This window comes from Melitaea cinxia, chromosome 17, assembly GCF_905220565.1.
Source record: "Melitaea cinxia chromosome 17, ilMelCinx1.1, whole genome shotgun sequence".
Taxonomy (NCBI): domain Eukaryota; kingdom Metazoa; phylum Arthropoda; class Insecta; order Lepidoptera; family Nymphalidae; genus Melitaea; species Melitaea cinxia.
The window spans coordinates 2,933,126-2,953,575 of NC_059410.1; positions in this window are offsets into that span (position 1 = coordinate 2,933,126).

Here is a 20,450-nt window from a genome sequence, read left to right on the forward strand (position 1 = left end):
AGTGCTTGTAATAGTAGAAGATCCGAACTAGAGACAAACTGAAATTTATTTTACATTTATTTTAATATATTAGAAATATAATCGCGAAAGGTTTGACTGAAAAATACTGGCCAGGCAATATTTAAATCAAAATTTAAAAAAAAAAATTATTTAAAAATGTACCTACGAGTTTAAAGTTTTACGAGTTTAAATATCTTCCGACAGTATAAAGCCTGTAGACAATGCAAACGTTGGGTTGTTTATTATTTTCCTGGCATAGCTACTGGGTTGGCAGGTGTTAGCAGGTATATTAAAATATATTGTTCTAGTTACTTTCACTCACATGTTTAATAATTAAATCTTGCATAAAAATGAATGCTGTTTCAGTTGCAAAAACGATTACATAAGGCTACCTGCTAAAAGTCTGGTTTAAATGGCGGTTGCCGAATATAATATAGCCTGGACAGGAATTTTCTAACCAACTTTATTGCGATTTATCTTTAATATAACCAAAGAAGATATTTATTTAATTTTTATCCATTAAGCAGGCGGGAGAAGATCATGTCTCGTTCGTATCTTAGACTACTGAGAGTACTTAAATAAAGTAATTATTGATTAAGATTTTAAGTCACGTATAGAATAATTTAAAGTAATTTAAATTACAATATAAAAATATATAATTATAGCAAATGTTACAGATAATTATTTAAAAAATATACATAAAAATTTTAATGCTGTCCATTGTTTATTTTGCGTTATCTACTTTTATTTTTAAAACTTATTGTATTGTTATCTGTAGCAAGGCTACAAAGGGATTGTTTCATTATTTCACCGTAAATAATAAGTGTAACAAATAAGATTTAAAGGTAATTGATGTTACATGTCGTTTTATTAAGGCCGATAATAACTGTAATATCTCTAAAGTTATAAAATCACTTAATACCAAAAATTCACCCAGAATAATATGGTAGAATTATGTGTAAAAATAACTCTAGACTTGTGAAATTTATATACGGTACTGTTATGCCAGGAATATACGCCATAGATTAAAAACCAGCATTGTTAGACAAATAATATAAAAGCGAAAGGAACATCGTTCTATAGGCCCTCACGCCGTTTTTTTAAATTGTATTTCAAAGTCAAGACATCGCTAAAACGGCTACCCTACAAAAGACTATTATTATGCTGTATTAAATTTATCTCTCGTAATCCAAGGACCACCTGTGCGGTTCAACGCCACTAGAGCCGACCAGTCGGTCTTGTTATTTCAACCCAACATGTATTTATAATCATCAATTCCCTTCAAACAAAACTACGCCTTAATCATATGAACATATCACACATTATTCTATAAACAGTTTTATTAAAAAAGGTTGCCGACGCGTTATTTACGTATTTATTTTATTTTTTTAAACGTATTGAGGTCTGATCGCGATTGTGAGGTGCAGAAATAGAACCTACTTTGTGGAAATTATCTCTCTACCCTGAGAAATCAAGTTGTATGTTACGTTTCTTTATAGTAGTGTAATTATAAATTACTTACACGCATACACACACACATACACACACACACATATATATGTCTATTATATATATCTATAAAGAGATTTGGACAATAAATACTTTAATTGTTATAATTTCGTTTATTTTATGTAAAAACATAATAATGACTTTTTAAATCACAGCCATAAAGGGAAATAATATGACATTTGCCAAACGAGTGTCTATAACTCACCGGAAACACTGAAAGTGTATTTGTAAAAAGTTTTGTAATTATTAAATAAAACTTATTATTTGATTCAAGCTGTTACAGATATTTTTTGATTTCTCAACCGTATCTTAGTTTGAATTTTAAACTTGCGAAAGCTCTCAACTCTGCAATTAACTCTGTGTCGCCTGTCGTAACGTTAGCGTTACGTTCGTTTTCTGTAAACCTTTCGTTTCTAGAATACACCGAGCTTTCAAGTCTCACACTACGGCAGTTTTCCTACACTTTACCTTAAAAGGTACCTGATAAACGCCCTTTATTTACATATTTACTATTTGATAGCATTCCTTCACGCCTAGTCATGTAAAAATTGTATATATGATTATAACACAATGAAATATGCTAATTCAAATACACACATGTCTATGCCGATCACGGATAAGAGAACGTACTGTTAGGAAAACAATTCAGCTTACAACCACACATATAAATACATTTATATTTGTTATTTTTATAATAATAAATAAACATTCATTTCCTTTTAAAAGTAAGTAACGATATCGTGATATAAAAACACACACTCGCACAAACTTCAATCGCGTAATTTCCGATACCTAAAGTAAATAGGTAGCATATGTATTATTCTCTACATTTTCGTTTCATTTCAATCCATTTCGTTGTTTTTGCGTCATACAAACAATATCCTTACCTCATTCATAATGTTAGTAGAATTATAATTGTTGTCAGTAATGTCTTCACAATTATAAAATGTATGTAGTATGTTTTGAGCGTTCTATTACGAATTTAAATGCTAGTACTACCTAGTAGAGTCACAGTTAGCAAAACTACGATGTTACGCAAGCGGACGCGCGTGTGTGCGTGAGAGGCGCAGACTGCAGGGCGCTCACAGGCCAAGCTGCATGCCAGCGGCCGTATTTGAATACTATTGTATATCGCGATTCGCCCTGACAAAGTGAATTGTTACGAGCGCTGTCATTACGTGTTGCGCATCACTTTACATATTAACTATCATGTTATTTTGCTACAAAACTATTTTCTTCTACACCACCATATATGAAAAATAAAATTGTTTTTCAATAATTAAACGACTTCAGAGGTTTTTAATTTGATTTTTGAAGTAAAACTTTTCTACGCACGCTTGACTTGTGGAGTAAGTCGGTGAATGCGTGACGTAGCGAAAAGCGTTGCGACAAGTGTGATCGGGCAAGGCGAACGGAATTTAAGAGGGAGATATAAGTTAGTGAAGATAGAAAGAGAGAGAGTGACGTTTCGTAAGTTTTACTTCAGTCGTGTGGTCTAAAGCACACGCGTTTTTTATGTGTGTTCCCTGATAACTTTTTACTGGATGTACCTACTTACCGATTTTAATGATTTTTTCTTAATCGAATGCTAGTGTTTGTTATGTGATGAATTGTTTTTCAGTTATCCTTATTAATGCATATTTAATAAGATATTTTTTTCATCTACCTGCGTTGTATTACTGGCCAATGTAAATTGTAGTTGGTTTTTTTTTGCGAACAAACACAATTATTGCTTATTACAGTCAATACTTTACTAGTCACATAAATAACCTAAATACTCGTATAATCAGTACATAGAGTTCATACTATGCGATGTAATTACCGTTTCATAGTAATTTTTGCGTCTTGTCTCGCAATAAAAATTAGATTTAACTGCTTCGAACCGGATCTTATCAGATTTAAGGTGACGCTTAATATAGTATGTAAAATATGACACATGTCTTGTAATGAACTCGACACAGTATTGTCTCCCGATGACATGTTTACATAACAATTATGTGTATAGATGTGTGTGGTACACAATTGGACTTTGTGACTGTGTGTATTTTTAGCATCTTCAATTGAAAGTTAGACACAGTTATGTTCATTAAGAGGTAATCTTTTGTTGCATCTGTTATTGCTGTTTTATGTGTTGTTCAAATGCCCTTTTTCATTTGGATGATGCATTCTATATTAAAATTAACATGATATGAATTAAATTAATACTCACTCAATAAAAATGTTAACAATATTGATATAAGCCCTTATTAATTACTTGATATATCTTGATACATCGATATATTTTTTTACATATATACCATTATTCTTATACTTCTGTATATTTATATTTCATTATAATATTAAATCATAAACAAATATTTTTGCAAAATTAATATTAACATTTAATTCCGAATGAAAAAAAATTATTCCCATAACATTAAACACTTATTTTATCAATTGAAGACATCAACAAAAAACAAAAGAAAAACTAATTTTATTCGTAAAACATTTTAAACAAAACAAAATGAAAATGTTTTAAGAATGTTAAATTAATTTTAACAATTTAAACATGTCCCAAACTCGCTAACACAAGTACGTGAGTCTTTGCTCTGGTTTTCGAGACGTGTCCGCAAAAGGCTGGAATCTCGAGGTGAGCTCGTAATGCAAGTGATCGAATGGCATGACAATCATTTAATTTCTCAACCGACCGATGTTACGCTAAGGGCAATGGTACAACTCATTCTACATTTGCGTCACGATGTTACTATGACTGTACTTGTTTTACAGATTTTTATATGATTTTTACTAACCCAAAAATTTAATTATAATTTAAATAATTAACTGTAAAATGCGAGAAAACTAACTAGTGAGGTTTCCCTAATATATTATTTGCTGCCCAATTTTTCCTGACCAAGGGAGATAGGAAAATAAGATATTATGTTCTATTGAAGAGTAAATTGAGATGTAAAAACAGTGCAAATATTAATTAAAAAGTCGGTTCCAAAAATTTCATTTTTTCTCTCTAATTAACATCTATATATATATTTTCAATATCTAGTGATCTAGGACAGTGATTTTTGACTAGGAACTCAAAAACATGTGCACGAAACATAAACACAAGAGTGTTTGAGTATGTTATCTAACGTATTACAAGCTAATGCAAATTTACTAATATTTTTATCTATATTTCTCATATCCTAGAATATTTTGACAATACTAATACTGTCCCTACATGACACGTGGGCCGTGCCTAATTGCTCTTGATTGAGAGCTACGAACGCGCGTCATGACGGATATTTAATTTACATAACGCATTTCATAAAATTGACGCCATCTTGAATATCATTGCAGATAAAGTTGCATCACTTCGTAGGAAAAAGGCAATCTTATTACTATTATAAAAATTATTTTAGAATGGATGTGTATTGTTAAAATAAGTACAAATTGTGTAGTAGGACGGACTTAGGAAAATTACTAGCTATTTTTTCGGACAAACTGATCAAATATATATTATTATAGCAAAATAATATCAGTCGATAAGACGGATATCTAATTTAGAATCCTAAATCCTTCAGTGAAACTAGGAAGTGACGAGCAGTGAACGAATTCAGCTGAGGTCGTCTGAGCTGAGGTCATGTTTAAGGTTGACAAACATGGCTGATCTAGATTGCATTGTATTTTGAAACTATTTCAAATTAAAAATTGGCTAATTAATTAAGCTATTTATTTGGTTTTAAAAAATAATTAAACATATACTTATTTACACATACTTATTATTTTTGAACTGGCAAACTTTGTTTTGGCATATTTTTTCATAAATATATAGGTTTTTTGTATATTTCATTAATAAAAATCTAGTCCTGACAATAACGAATACAAAAATATAGAATTATTCAAATTTGTGATTCATGTATATACAATTAATTAATTTTAACATGACTATAATATAGTATAAAAATAAAATGCAACGTTCGAAATATAATACGTAAAATATTAATTTAAAAACGTTTCAAAATATGTCATTAGAATGATTCAATTTAATAGAAGCTAATAGTTATAAATAAAAAAAAGCAATAAAATATAATTATACATTTATATTGTTTTGGAACTCATATATGTAAAATTAACAAACTTTTTAGTTTTTATAGTGTAAATATATTTTCGAATCAAAAAAAAAATATATAGAAACCTTCTGTTATTTAACGTTTTTATTATTTTATAAATCAGTAATTAAAAAAAAAAAAAAACGAAAACAAAATTTTCTTAACAAGTAAACTGGTAGAGATGCCATTATATTAATATTTTTGTATAAGTCTTTTAAGTGCAGTAAAGAATATAATAAATGCAAAAGATAATCAAGTAACTTATGTGGGTGTAAGATATAGTAACGTGCCTTTAATGTATTCATACATGAAATTAAGTTGCAAACATGAAATGTCGAGTCATTAAGGCAGGGCCTGTGCACATTACGTTTTTTAATCGCGCCGTCGTCGTCAATCGCATTTGTAGCGATTGACGACGATCCAGTCGACGAGCCAGTGATTGCCAACCTGTGGTACGTAAAATTATTAAATACTGAAAAATTTTAACATTTAATTTTCAAAAACATTAATTTAAATGTGTTGTTGTTGTTGTTGAAATTTAATAACTACTTACTAAGGTACTATGAGAAAATTAAAACATATTTTTGGAGTAGATATACAGTTAGAAGGAGAGAGTTGCTCACAAATGAACACGATTACTAAGCAGTACGGGAATGGAAAAAAATGTACAGTGGATTTTGATCTGTGTACAGCAGTATAAATACAAATGCGATATTAAATCGATACAGTCATGCGTGTATAAATCAATCATACAAACGCGACGCCATAGTGGATGCATCGTTACAAACACACTCTCAACATGCGTTTCTAAAAACGCGCGTTTAATAAACATTGTATGGACAGAACCACAATCATACCAGTCATTACAATTTCAAATCGAAAAGTCAAGTGTCGTGGCATTTTATTAGCCGTCAGCTCTGAACCTATCCGACGTGCAATTTGTAAACGTAAACACGACACGATGACAACGTCTTAATATTATGATTTGTTATGTTGATGATAATTTAAGTAAATATATGTAAGTATATAATATATAATACAATGAGGTTTTATGTGTTTATAAAGATTTTAGTAGTATGACTAAACCTGTTTTAACTTTTGAACTAAAATTATAAACTAACAAAACTAATCAATAAATAATTATAAATATACTTCAAAATATTGTATTATGACAAATAATTGTTTGATTGAGTTATACTTCCATGGTCAACTTCAACAAAATCTCTGAATTTCTTACTAGAGATTTAGACGTAACGTGACGTAGGGAATTTTGTCGTAAGCTACAAATGATGTCGTAAATCTATCGCTTGTAGGGAAAACCAGAGAGTGAGATTATTAAGAGGAAAGGGTACCGAAGAGACTTTTCAAAAATAGGTATTTGAATAAAATGTTTCTGTCGCGCTGCATGCCGCTACCGCGCCCCGCGCCATCTCCGCCCCGTTTTTTCTATGTGTGACTGTCGTATTGTTAGTGTGCGTGCGCCGGCTATTCAGCTATTAATTGTTGACGATATTTTAGTATTCGCATCTTTCGTTTGTGATTGACTACGAGTACATATAGCGCATAGTGCTATTTTTCTGAATTTGGCTTGTTTTATTGAATTTGTTCTGCATCGTATTGCTGTGACTCGGCTTACTATTATTGAATTTCGTAAACTACTTATTATTTATGTTTTATTATTTTGAATTGGATACTCTTTGTGACTTGATACATGTCTATATTTTTGTGGGTAATTATCGAAATACTTAGGTACTTTATTTATGAATTAGGTATGTAATTACATGGTTGAGGTGTGTGTAAGAATGGGTAATGAAATACATACATAATTATAGTGTATACATGTAGTACATAGTATAAGTGTAAGTATAGTATATATATGTAATGTAGTACATACACAGTATAAAATGTTTGCCTTAGTACCTATATAATTTGTAATGTCTCATGTTTGTCGCAGTTATTAATACATGGGTATAGGTTATATATATTAATTAACATATAATTGCGGCGATATAACAATGGTTAAAAATAATATTATAAATAAAAAAAAAAACAAGAAAAGCCGCCTGCGTGAAGAACAACTATTAGAAAGTCAATTGAAAAAGCTGGAACAAGATAAAAATTCAATAATTACACAAAGATAGCTAAATAAATTACACCAATTTCAAACATTATGTACTGTACACTTACAAAAATCATGAAGGCGACTTTTTCAATTATTATTTTATTTATGTTTTTTTAGTTAGGCAAATTACGTAATCGATTGAATTTTTTTAAAGAGTGGTTGATTAACATGACATAACATAACAATACACTTTATTGAACACCAACAGAAAATAAAAATACGTATCAGATTGATTTTTAACCGACTTCTAAAAAAGGAGGAGGTTCTTAATTCGACTGTATTTTTCTTTTTTTTTTTGTGTGACCGAGTTCGACTTGTACGCAAAGGAAAAAAAGCCGACTTCAATTACACCGACATGTAATACAACAAAGGTAGACGAAAATATAGTCAAGTAAATACGCGTTATTAAAGATTACTCAAAAATTTGTTATCAGATCTCGATGAAATTTAAATATGACTACACGATAAACATCAGCTTTCGATTAAATTAAAAATCATCAAAATCGGTACACCTAGTAAAAAGTTATGCGGTATAATACAACGTAGGTCGACGAAAATAGTCAAGTAAAAACGTATTATTTATATTACTCGAAAAGTTGTTGTTAGATCTCAAATAAACTCAAGTGAGACCAAATGACACACACCACCTTTCGATTAAAAAAAAATTGTAGAAATCGGTCCACTCAGTCAAAAGTTCTGAAGTAACATACATAAAAAATACAGTTAAATTGAGAGCTTCCTCCTTTTTTGGAAGTGGGTTAAAAATAGAAACCGATTTTACACGTCTATAGAATTCCTAAGTCGATAAGCTTGAACAGTGAAAGATTTAGTATAAACGAAAGAGGAGTGAGAGGGAAATTCAAGAAGTAAGCTTTCCTCAGAACGAAAACTGCGTTCATTGGAATCACTAAGAAACTTAAATCGTCGTTTTAGATAAGCAGGTACAACAGGATTAAAAAGAATAGAGTAAAGTAAGTTGAGAATATACGTATTCCCGAAGTAGGGAATTGGGTGCCACTCAGGGCGTAACTACTGCCGTATCAGCCGTATCAATGATACGGGGCCCCCTATTTACAGGGTTTTTAAGGTGTGTAAGCAAAAATTAGTAAAATGCTATCCACAATGTCACTTAATCTTGTGCTTCCTGGAAAAAAGAATAAAAAAACTGTCATAATACCTATAGAGTTTTAACTTCAGAAATGACTGAAGTCTGAAAAGCAGTCCCCTTTTATCCGAGTCAAGCGTGCGCCCAATTGTTGATAACATTCTGTATCGTTTATTTCGGGATTCAGTTAATCATTATGAACAATGAATTAATCTTTTTTTTATAAGAATGGGGCACACAAGCAGACGAAGCCGTCTGATTTATAACGGCTACCGTCGCCCATGGCCTTTAGAGAAAAGATGTAGACACTAGACGCTTTAAAACCCCCAAATTTTAGCAAGGTCATTCCACACTTTGAATGAACGCGGAAACATTGCGCACGAAGCTCGCACATTGGTTGCAAACCACTGGTGGATACAATTAGCACCACTAGACTTCTTGACATCGAAATAATGCAGAACACGACAAACGACACTGCTCATAGTGCACATTACGCATCGCGTGTTCGCACCGTGGAATGCTCGGTGGTGCTTTTCCCTCATCGTCAAGAGTTGAATTCGACGCAAAAAGAGTGCAAAGAATTTCGCTTACTTTTTCGCATAATATGCCAGAGAGCCTTCAGATTCGCGCAATGATGGAAGTGTAGCCTAAAAAAAGTTACCTTCGACAGCTTTTGTAAGAAACAAAAGGCATGGGTTCCATTTGGGAAGCCCAATAGTCTCTCGCCAATTCTGCTATGTTTGAACTTTGCCCTAGCGATTTACTACCTGTAAGACCTAGAGGCAGCGTTGAATCTCTTCTTCAGGTTATGCGCCTGTGAATCCCCCATATAGATGCGGAAGATTCATAGGAATTCACTAATAGTATTGGCCTCACAGGCTGAAGCGAACGATCCCCCGCATCTATTGCTGCAGGTCAAGGCTAATAACTCTCCAGCTTGGAACTACAAGCTCTTTAAATTAGCTTAAAATCCGAAATTCAAAACATTCATTCCATTAAAGAACTCATGGAATTATTACTGATAAAATTCAATAGCCTTGCATCCAATTTTTCGGAGGTATTAACTTGATGTTTTTCAAAACTAAAACTGATAAAAAATTACCTAAGGATTTCGATGGAACAGGAACAGCTACAGTAGACTACACTCACTATTGTCTATTCTAGGAGGAAGTTATAACTTATAATCAATAAACATTTATTTTAATTCAATGCAAGCATTTTTTGTGAGAAATCTTTACCCATCATTTGCCTGCCCCCCCACTAATTTTGATACAGGGTCCCAAGGTTCCCGGGGTTCCAAGGAATGCTACGCTAGTGGGGCCACTTGAGTTTTTTACGCAATTCAGAAATATGATTCTATTTGCGAAGTCCAAATACGAATCGCATAGGTACATAGATTCGACCAAATTTAATAATCTGCTCCTCAGTAATGTCAAGAAAACAACTAAGCAATTTTTTACCGATGAAAAAACACAGAGGAGGTTCTAAAGTCGTTACGTACCTATATTTATTTATGTTTGACCATGCATAGCTTTTTACAAAGTATTCCGAAATTGATAAAAAAATATATTGGAAAGAGTAAACCCCGACGTTGTTTTTCGCCTAGGAGGCGAGGAAGAAGCGCGGCTCGCAGCTTGCTTGGCATAGGCATGGTAAAGAGCAGTCCTAATTTTTTAAACTTTCTTATTGTATTTTTTATTAGTATTACGGTAATAATAATCATAATATACTTTTTTGAAATCCTTGTATTGAGCCCTTTTGATACCAAAAACAAACAACACAGTTATTTACCATAATTATCATTGTTATTTGTTAGCGAAACCCTTCGTTAGCCCAGGTTTGCACAGTGTTACAATAAAAACCGCATATACAAATACGGTTTTATTGTAGTTATGAAAAGAGAAATTATTTAATTTTGTTAATACGAATTTTAGAAAATATCGACTAAAAATAACATCACTAGTGTATCGATATAATTGTCGACTATGAGGCATCACTTCGCTGGCGTATATACGTATTGCTTTGACCCTTCCCTCCCCCAGACCTATCCCCCAAAAAGCAAGAAAGGGACAACTGCAGCTCAGACCGTTTTAGGTATATAATTTTTGACCAAAACAGTGTTTCGTAGTCGACTGTTTTCTCCTCAAAACATGGCAATTTTTTAAAAATTTTTTTTTTAGAAAATAAAAAAAGACTTCGGCTATGCCCCTATGTTTTCATTTTTTTGAAAATATGCATATATTTTTTTTAATGAGTGTCTGAAAATGTACAAAAAATTATGCAATATTTCGAGTTTTTGAAGTCTCCTAATTCCTATGATAATAAGAATATGAAAAAAATCAAAACATAGGGGCATGGTCATGGCAGCAAAGAGTTCTATGTCACAAAAATATTTGATCTAGTGTCATTATCCAGGGAGAAAACAGTCGACTACGTTTGTATGGAGAAAGACCCGGTACCCTTTCCTCTTAAAAACAGCCGTAACACGTAAAAAACGGGACATATAAACTTTGTTAATCATTCTAATTTCCTGATATTTCGGCACTATTGCCATCATCATGATCGCATGTCTTACAGATTTCACATTTTTACATTATATAATCTTTTAATATCTACACTACTTGTAAAAAATTTAAAAAAATAAAAAAACAGAAATAATATTACGAATATTGTAGTTCAATAAAAAACCTCTTTAATCCACAGCCTCTTTTTAAAATTACATTTTAATGTTTGCTACATGATGGTAGGACATAATTTAGTTTTAAATGCATGTAATATTGAAAAACGAAAGGATTTATTAGTTTACTCTTTGTCACGAGGCAAGTGGGTCAAGGGAGCGGTTACACGCAACGATTCTTGACAATGATACGTGCTCATTTGCCGCCGTCATCCCAGCTAGATAGACAAACATGAGTACAATCAGAGAGACAAAAGTTGTTTTGCAAATAACTCTACATAGGAATATTCTGGATGTATAGTTATTTACGTAGCAAGTTTCATTTCTGTTTTTACCAGTAGTATTGGCGTGAAAGAGACAAACGTGCACAGAACAAACATACAAACTTTTATATTTACAATACCAACTAACTATTTATGTACTTAATAAAAAATAACAACAAAAATACAAGTAATATTTTGACATAAAAAATACAATAATTACAAAAATTAACAATAACAAATAACAAAAAAAAGAAAAGTAAATAACAAAAATATAGTAATAACAAGAAACCCAGTACTTGGTTCTTAACCGAGATGAGAGGTCAGGCTTTTAGTATTTGATAAGATTTTCTTTTTGTAAACATAATAAATATATGATTTTATGTTGCACACCTGTTGTTCGTATTAAAATAAGTCGTAGGCGTAGAGTTGAGGATAAACTTCATTTAAAACTAGCTGTACCCGTGAATTCGTTCGCAGTTACATACTTTTGAGTTTCATCCCTTATTTTAAGGGAATCTTTTTGAATTTGGAGATAAAAATCTACCACTACTCTTTAAAAAAATCTCCACTACGCTCAGGACACCGACACAAACATCTAGCTCGTACTATAGATTCCAGTCTTCTTAAGTTTCATTTAAATACATTTACTAGTTTTGGCGTGATGAAAGACAAAATGGACTATCATAAGTACAGATTTCATTAGAAAATATTTTTCGAACTAATTATTAATTGACTTCTTAAAGTAATTGTAGATCTATTTATAAACTTGACGATGCTTCGTCAAAAAAAAGTATAATTCTTCAATAATAAATAGTGCCTCCTTTTAATTCCAGTCCGAGTTAAGTGTAAGACTGTTATTAAGTCTTAGAATCAAGGTATCTAGGTGCCAAGATAGAACGCAGCTGACTGCAATTATGGACGACATTCTTAAAAAAACTGCGTACGTTTTTATAAAAAAAGAAAAACGCAAAGTTGAATGCGTTTCAAGCCTAGGGTTGCTTATTTTAAAGTCGACTTTATTTTTCAAAACTATGTAATAATAATAATTCTTTATTTTTCCTCACAAATGTATGACCAGTTGAAAAAAGCACAAATTCAACTCATACCAAATAAGTGACTAATAATGTGAAAAGCGTTTTTGACGTAGTCAAAAATATTTATATTAGTAATAATAGCATTATTAACCGCAATAATATGACACAGTTTATTTACGAACCATTTCAAAACTTCTACCATATTAAGAAATAAAAACAAAACTGTCACATTGATGTAAAGCACTTTGATGATATTAAACATTATTAATTGTGTTTGCTTGCAAAAGAAAGACTGACTTAGACACTAGAGATGCCTTGTAAGGTACTCGTCAGACTTCGCTCAAATTTAAATGGGACCCCATGTCAAGCACCAGCTTTCGATTAAAAAGTAAAAAGTTATGAAGAAAACATACATAGAAATATAGTTGAAATGAGAAACTCCTCCTTTTTTTAAGTCGATGAGAAAGCGGTTTTAATTGTATTATATTTTTATAATCTGGCAACCCTGTCGATCGCTTGGGTGGCAGCCGAGCTGTCTAGCGTCAAACGCATTCGCAAGTGCATATGAGTGCGTGCGAACATCACACTCTACTGCAAATTCGGTATTTACCTTCAAGCTTTAATCTGTTACATATAATATTAACGTTATTTTTATTAAAAAAAAAATATAAGTTCAAATCTGATGTTTTACAACTACTCAATCTATTAAAATATAAAAAGGATTTATTTAATTTAAAACAATATATTGACTGGTTTAATTATAACAGTTGTGTACTTAAAAACAAAAAAAAAAACAATAGACAATGGCAAAAGTCTATCAATGCTCGACTCAAACGGACTGCATCGCCTCATTACAGACCGTTCTCACGCTAAACTAGATCCCATAATATATATCATCCTTATGAATCCGGCGTACAGGCGGACTATCAAGTCTTTTTGATAACACTCGCGGTTACCCTGACTTTGTTTGCTTGTGTATATGAATATAAAGTCTCAATGGAAAGGTGTATTTTTCTGAAATAATAGCCAATATCATTCATTCATCCCTAAACTACTAAGATGCAAGAGGTATTTTTAACCATTATTTTAACGTTGAGATATTTTTGTAATATTCATACTTAAAAATAATAATAATATAAAACTGAATGGACATTTATAATATCATAATAAAAAAATAAATAAAAATAACTTCAATTTCATATTCCACAAACTAGTTACTATAAATATCATTTATCAAAAAAAAAAACTAAATTAATTTAATATAACAATGTTTCAAAGGTGATTTTAAAGCATACTTGAACAAAGTAATTTTTGATTTCTGATTACTACGTGTTTTAAATAAATAATAAGAAAAAGAGAGAAATTAAAAGTGAAAGCATTTTCTCGTCGATTCTACTCTGAACCTGCGAAGCCGCAGCTAAACAAACGAACAAGGAATCATTGAAACCGAGGCCGCTGTGAGCGAATACAGTGTTCCGTAGATGTGCGGAACACATGCGTAATAATGAGATTTATATCAAAGAAATAAAATAAGCATAAATGTTTCAAATGAAAACTATCATTCTATAAATTCTGCCTGCAAGAGCCATCATTCTTCGTGAATATTATTTATACTAATTACGGTTATCTGGAAATAGTTGTTTTTTATGTTTTTTTTTTACTTTTGTGTTTTAAATATGTTACAGATTAAATAACTTTTGCATATGACAACATAACTATAATAAATAATTTCGAAATAAATATCACACAAAGTGTGTGTTATAACATGTATATTCAAGATTAGTATTACAACGCAGTGTTAATCTTATTTTACAAGTAGGTAAAGATTTTTTTGAAATTGTCTTAAACTTCAAATTAAGATATTTTATTTTATTTAAACTATAAAAACTTTTAAACGTATACTATATAATAACTACATTTTAAATTATTTATAATCGTCAAATCTTGATCTAATTTAAGTGGAAATGGAAACACGACAAGTACCAGCTTAAGATTAATAGAACCATTAATAACTGTTCAGACTTCAATAAATATAATTGAATTCAGAACCTCCTCCTTTTATACATAATTAAATCCAACATTAAATATAATATCAAGTTCCATCATTACTGAACGGATCTTCGCAGAACAGGTTCGATACGAAAAAAGCGGGAAATCTTCCCACACACGCTGCCATTATTCGCATTGTTTATTGCGCATAGGCAAAGCCATTACGGCGGTTAGCCTAACGAGATTACTTTAATTCATACAGCCTCAAAAGCCGGTGGTCCGTCGGCGTGCTGTATTTACACTGTATGCTTCTCCACTTAACTTAATCGGTGCCAGAGAGTCGTGGGGAGAGCGACGTGGCACGATTTTAAAATTATATTTTTATTCAATTAAATGTTGTAGTTGAATAAGTTTTGATTCGAAGAAAGTTAAGGTTTATTGATGTATTGTGATCGTATAACGTATTAGTGCAATTCACGAAGCATTAGAACAGATGATATTAGTCATAGTCTAAGTTTTTGCTGGTAGTTTGGGACGGCTACGCACATAACATACAGTTCATACAAATACATATATTATATTTTACGTATTCTTAACATTATAAAGAAAAATAGTTTGTTTATTTATTTAAAGTATAGAAAATACAAGATAATATGGCGAACATTGCAACGAACGTAATAAAAATTTCTACCGTTTACTTTGAACGAGCTAATTTCATAATAAGTATAGGTACTTTGTCCCTTGTAAAACCCAATGTAACACATTGCTATATACCATGTTTGCAGGATTAATTGTACATTTCTATCTAAGCTACTTGGGTAGTCTACTACCCGGGTAGAAGTAGTCTGTATTTTAATCAAAAAGTAGTCTGAATCTGTATTTTAACGTTATGGTAAATTCTAGTTGAAGTAGATGTCTGTGGTTAGTTAGTTCGCTCTATGGGTGTTCTGGAAGCCTGTCCGGCGACTCCGCCTCCTCGAACACGTGATAAATGACCATTTAACTACGCAAACGATCCGGCGCTTCCCGGTTTACTAATTGTACAATATTTTATGATACATTCATTTATTCTTTGAAATATTCAAAATAACGCTTATTGTCCTTATTTTCTAGTATCGTATATCAGAATTTATGTACACTGAATTAATAATGCAGTACCTAAGTCGTTTTTGCAAACAGTTACGAACTCTATTCTCTTCTATCTCTCTTTTGAACATTATTAACATTAACAAATATCTATAATCTATATAATTATATAAAAATGAATGTTTATCTGTATGTCCTTTATAAAATCGTAAACTACGACATATAACATTTGATCATGGTGTTTGCAAAATACTCGAAGAGGATTGGCGTTAGCTGTGGTTAACACACGTGTTAGAGAGATTTAATTGTTTATTTTGTATTTTCAATTCGGTTTTATTTGTTAGTCAGTGGAAATAGTTGGTATTTTGTTTTTTTTAATAGCTGTTACTAATATTTATAAGGTTTGGTAAGTTTTTTATTTTTATTTTTCATTATTATATATATTAGGTTATAATTATTTTGTAAACTAAGTTTTTTTTTATATTTTATATTTCTTTATTATTCATTCTTGAGATGGATTTAGATCGCCCTCCGGATCCCCCGGATCCTGATGGACCACATCCCTCGCGTAAGCGTCTGGCAGTTGATGACCTATCCATAACTAATCCCTCACCCAAAATCACCGTGAATGATCCATCTACCGCTATCCCGTCTATTCAAACTATTTATGTGCATCCCTCTTTCTCCGAAGCTCCTAAGAGCTACTCAGATGACGACAAAGGCCCCTTTTTAGTCCACGTCTCGAGAGAAGCCTCAGACCCGGCTGCAGGAACTACCATCCGAGCCATTAAATTTGGACAATTCCTACATACGCACAAAATTAAATCCATCATCAACGATGGAGTTAAGAACATTGGGCGAAATAAAATATCTGTCGAGTTTTCATCAGCTCAGGCAGCAAACTCTTTTATGTCAAATCCGATTTTAGAAATGAGCAAGTATAAAACTACTGTACCGACGTACAATATCACAAGAATGGGCTTGGTTAAAGGCGTACCAGTAGACTGGTCTATGGAGGAACTAGTCGAATCTCTGGAGCTTCCTTCTGGTTGTGGTCAGGTCATGAAGGCCAGACGCCTAAATAGAAAAGTTAATAATGAAGGTTTGATAACCTGGGTTGCAACTCAATCTGTCGTCTTGACTTTCAGGGGGCAAATGCTCCCGGAAAAAGTTTTTTCCTACCACACCTCCCTTCCTGTAGAAACCTACAAGTTCCCTACAATCCAATGCCTGAACTGCTGTAGGTATGGCCATATCAAAACACAGTGTAGGTCGAAGCCTAGATGTTACAAATGTGCACAACCCCACACAGGTGAGTCATGTGATGTTGCTGAAGACAATGCCACATGTCTTCATTGCTCAGGTAAACACTTCACAACACACAAATCATGTCCTGAGTTCTCTCGCCAGCAGTCCATCAAAATTATTATGTCTCAGGAAAGCATCTCTTACCTGGAAGCATCTTCCCGCATCCCCGCTGCTAACAGATCCTATGCAGAGGTAGCAAAAGACATGTTTACTCCTATTATATACTCCTCTAATATTCCCCCTAAAACTATATCATCCTCTCCTATTATCCCGATCTCTTCACCATATAGGTCCTATCGAAAAACAACGGTCCGAACTCATCGTCCCCAAGCTTCTTTAAGCAAAGGGTATGATATCCAGTCCCATAAAGCCATCATTGGTAACTGCCCCTCTTCTCAACCTAATGGCTGTGCCCTCAACATCAACAATAATCCCATCCCTTTATCTAATAATCCCAGTCTCTTTCAAAATTTAATCCTATCCCTTGTTACTTTCTTTAGCACACATACTGATTCTACTTTACCGACCAACGTTGCCTCCCCTATATGTCAACTTTTAAATGCCCTCAATAATGTCTCAAATCAATCTCCTTCAATGGAATTGTCAGAGCCTACGTCCCAAGAAACATGAACTCCTCTCATTAATTAATCTCCATAATCCCGTTATTATTGCCATTTCTGAAACATGGTTGATCCCGGGCTCTCGTTTTCGGTTCCCGGGTTTTGCCTGTTTCAGGGATGACAGAAGTGACGGCTATGCTGGCAGTGCCATTCTTGTCCGGTACTCCATTCCCTTTTCCCATATTCCTCTTCCCTCCTTGAGTTCTAGTATCAACGCTGTTGCTATTAGAGCTTTTAACATTTCTTTTCTCTCTCTCTATATCCCTCACCCACGTACCTGCCTCGGTCCCGAACTGCGGTCCATTATTTCTTCCCTTCCCAGTCCTATCGTTGTTATGGGAGATTTCAACACTCACCATACAGTGTGGGGTAGCCATTTTTGTGATGGCTTTGCTCCTGTTTTGGTGGACATCATTGATGATGTTAACCTATGCATCCTCAATGATGGCTCGCCGACGCGGAGAGTTCACCCTCACCAGAATCCCAAATCGGTAGTTGATCTCTCTCTTTCCTCTGCTTCTCTCTCTTCTCTAATATCCTGGAAAGTCCTATCATCTTCCTGTGGCAGTGACCACTTTCCTATCCTCTTGTCCATAACCCAAAGCCCCTCCCCACGTATTATCCCTAACCCTTCTCTTAAACAATACAAGCTCTGTGACCCAGATTGGCATGCCTATGCTACATTTGTTGACAACATATTAGATCACCTCCCTGGTTTTGTAGATGATGGAAATGTTCTTATTTACTACAGCAAATTTTATTACGCGATCATTTCTTCTGCAAATAAATATTTCAAAAAAATTAAATTGCAAAAAAAATTATTCATTTATAATCCTTGGTGGGACGAGGAATGCAGTTCCCTTATAAAAGAGAGAAAGAAAGCTGAGCAAACTTACACACTATCTATGACAAGTGAAAATTTTATCAAATATCGACATATTGAAGCAAAAATAAAAAGGGTATTCAGTAAGAAGAAACAAAATGCCTGGACTAGGTTCTGTGAATCCCTTAATCCCAACTCTCCTGCATATCTAGTCTGGTCGAATCTTAAGAAATTTCGTCGGTCTCTCCATTGTGAAAATCCTACATCTAATGATCCAGCTGTATGGCTTAACGATTTTGCCGATAAACTTGCTCCTCCTTATGCTCCTTCCCAGGACAGCTTTATAACTTCAACGCCATCATCTAGTTCTGATGAGATGGATGCCCCCTTTTCTTTTTCAGAATTACTTTGTGCCCTAAATGGCCTTAAGGACTCATCTCCCGGGGAAGATGGCGTCCCCTATTCTTTCGTTGTTAACCTAAATGATAAAGCAAAATTATTTTTTTTAAATATTATAAACGCCTGTTTCACTTCAGGAATCGTCCCACAACCATGGAAACGTCAAATAGTTATCCCAATACTGAAACCAGGCAAAGATCCCTTAGACTCAAATTCTTACAGACCTATTGCTTTGTCATCTACGTTAGCCAAAATTGCTGAACACCTTATTAAAAACCGCCTGGAATGGATAGTGGAAAGCCGAAATATCCTCTCGCCCTCTCAGTTTGGCTTTCGAAAGGGTTTGAGCACCATGGATAGCTTGGGTATTCTGTCCACAGACATTCGTATAGCTTTTGCTAAGGGCGAGTTCCTGGTGGGGGTATTTCTCGATATCAGATCCGCTTATGACAATGTCCTTCTTCCGTTACTCAGGCAGAAAATGCTCCATCTGAGTATACCTCCGAGGTTGGTTCATTTCATTTGCAATCTGTTATTTTGTAGATCCATAGTGGTTAAACACCTACATCACTCTCTCCCTCCAAGACTTGTTTGGAAAGGTCTCCCCCAAGGCTCAATTCTTAGCCCTCTTCTCTACAGTGTTTACACACATGATCTCGAATTGTCTGTCGTCAGTTTTTGTAATGTCCTACAGTATGCGGACGATATCGTTCTGTACTGTAAATCAAATTCTCCGATTATTATTAGTACTCAACTAAATTCTGCTTTGCACTATCTTGACCAGTGGCTTTCTAACCATGGCCTATCCTTATCAGTCCCTAAAAGCCAAGCGGTTGTGTTCACAAGAAAGAGAAGTGCTCCTCCTTTTGATTTGTTATTGGGGGATCAACGCATTCACCTCACTGATAAGGCAAAATTCTTAGGCATTTTCCTCGATAACAAACTGAGCGGATTTTCTCATATAGATTACATTGCCAAAAAATGCGAAAAAAATATAAATGCTCTCAGAGCCGTTTCAGGTGTTTGGTGGGGAGCACACCCTTACACACTAAAATTAATATACAATGCCATCGTACGGAGCCATTTCGACTATGGTTTATTCATATTAGAACCCCTCATTAAGAAATTTTCAGAGAAATTAAATAAAATCCAATATAAATGCCTTAGAATTATTCTTGGTGCTATGAGGTCCACGCCCACAAATGCCTTACAGGTAGAGTGCGTTGACCCTCCTTTACATCTCAGAAGAAGAATGTTATGCGATCGTTTTGTCATAAAAGCTCTGCAGTTGTCGTCCCATCCTCTGTGGTCCCGTCTTATCGAATTATCCTCTCTTTGCCCCAAACGCACGAAAAGATCCCCTTCCCTCCTTTTAGACAGCTTTCTTAAATTCACCAGTCTTCCCCATCCCTTAACATCATTCCCTTTAAATC